Consider the following 1936-nt stretch of genomic DNA (forward strand, 5'->3'; position numbering starts at 1 on the left):
ATAGAAATGGGTTAATTTAAGATATGAGTAAGATAGAAATATGCATAAGCTAATAGGTCAAGCAGTGTTGTAAATAACATTGTTTCTGTGTGATTATTTCAGGAAATGAACAAGTGGACGCCAACTACAGTAATAATCGCACAGTATTTTTGAGAAGAATGGATAATGTCAGCAATCCCTGGCTTATAGCTCCTTCTGTGGAAGCCTAAGTACAGTTGTACAGTTTTGAGGCAATTGGTTTGTCTCTTTTTGATAGTGTTTCTAACTTAGAAGTATATCTGTAAGGATTCTGGCATTATGCTGGCCCCTGTTACCTGGCAGAACGCACCCAGGAAGTACCCTGGCCAGTCCAGGGTTCTATGGCTGCTATGTCACTATACAGTCTGTACACAGGTGCAAAAGGTCCCTTTAAGAGACAAGCTCCAGGCGAAGGGCGAGTGCTGCGGAGGTTTTGCTGGTTTCGGACCCCAGCGGGTGAAATCCTCCCAGCAGTGGATTCTCAACAGCCACTGCTTCACCAGAGAGAAGAAAGGGGATAAACGCAGCGCCATGCTCCACGCCAGCCGCACCATGACGCTTCTTAGTACAGCCGCAGCAGCTGCAGCAGTGAAAGGTCTAGGGTCGCCCTCCATTGCTGTAGTAACCTGGGTCCGGGCCTCGGTGGTGTTCCTGATGTCCCTCACCCACCCCTGAAGATCCCAGGTGGGCGAGGGAACAGTCAGCGGGATCACAGTCTTTCAGCTAGCGTCCTCTACTCTGACGAGCGGCTGAATGTGACAGAGGAGCCAACGTCTAAAGACAAGACCAGGGTCCTGAGCATCCAGTCCACACTCACGGAGACCAAGCAGGTCACCTGGAGGGCAGTGTGGAACGGTGGTGGCCTCTACATCGAGCTCCCGGCTGGGCCCCAGCCTGAGGGTAGCAAGGACAGTTTCACAGCTCTTCTGGAGTTCGCAGAGGAGCAGCTCCGGGCCGACCATGTTTTCATCTGCTTCCCCAAGAACCGTGAGGACAGAGCCACCCTGCTCCGAACCTTCAGCTTTCTTGGCTTTGAGATTGTGAGACCCGGGCATCCCCTCGTCCCCAAGAGATGCGATGCTTGCTTCATGGTCTAAACGCTGGAGAGAGAGGACCCGGGCGAGGAAGACTAGGTGCCAGCCCTGCCCAGTGTCCCTGTGCTCTCTCCTGGGTTTGTCCACATGTCGTGATTGTGCAGAATAAACACTCACTCCACTAGTGGGGTGCTTCTTCGAACTGAATGCTGTGTTTGTCACGCTCAAGTGTTGGCTTTAATTCTAAATAAAGGTTTCTATTTTACTTTTTTTATTGATGTTTAAGGTGATCAGGTGCCCTGTGCTAGAGCAGCCTTCTTTGAATCCTGGCAGAAATAGATAGTGTCACCTCCCTGGCTCAAATCCAATAAAGTGATCTCACTCAGTGTCTTGTGTCTGTGTCCTGCCCCAGGGCCTGGTTGGGCTCTAGTCTACTGGGTGACTGTGGGTGGTGTTTGCACAGAACCAGGGAGGGCTCTCGGATTTTGAAGTCCTGCCCTCCAGGCACTACTAAGCCACCCCGAAGTAGGTGGTGGGGCTGGGGTGTCCTAGACAGTTGTGAAGCTGTGGGGTCTGACTGCTCCTCAAGCACCTGGCTAAAGGTGACTACCATGTACTTTGAAAGGGCTAAAGTGACTCCTGCTGGCCACGGTGGAGTGTGAGGGACAGGCTGGGCCAGAGCTGCATGTTCAGCTGTCCGGGGTGGACATGGATACTCCTGCCACTGGAGTGGGGTTGGGGCTGGGTTGTAAACAGGACATAGGAGTTAAAGTAACAGCACCCGTGCGGCAGGTGAATGTGGGTGGTCTAGAGTGTGTGCATGGCAGGATCAGGGGTTGCAGGGAGGAAGGTTAGGCCTTGGCAGTGNGGAAAAAAAAAAAAAC

At 52.1% G+C, this 1936-nt stretch overlaps 1 pseudogene; it reads left to right on the forward strand.

Annotated features, from left to right (window-relative positions):
• Window positions 1-297: 297 nt before the first annotated feature.
• LOC126495024 (ornithine decarboxylase antizyme 1-like) lies at window positions 298-1324 on the forward strand (annotated as a pseudogene).
• Window positions 1325-1936: the final 612 nt, after the last annotated feature.

This window comes from Alexandromys fortis, unplaced genomic scaffold (genome assembly GCF_014885135.2).
Source record: "Alexandromys fortis isolate MF-2015 unplaced genomic scaffold, M_Fortis_MF-2015_v1.1 scaffold_388, whole genome shotgun sequence".
NCBI classification, from domain to species: domain Eukaryota; kingdom Metazoa; phylum Chordata; class Mammalia; order Rodentia; family Cricetidae; genus Alexandromys; species Alexandromys fortis.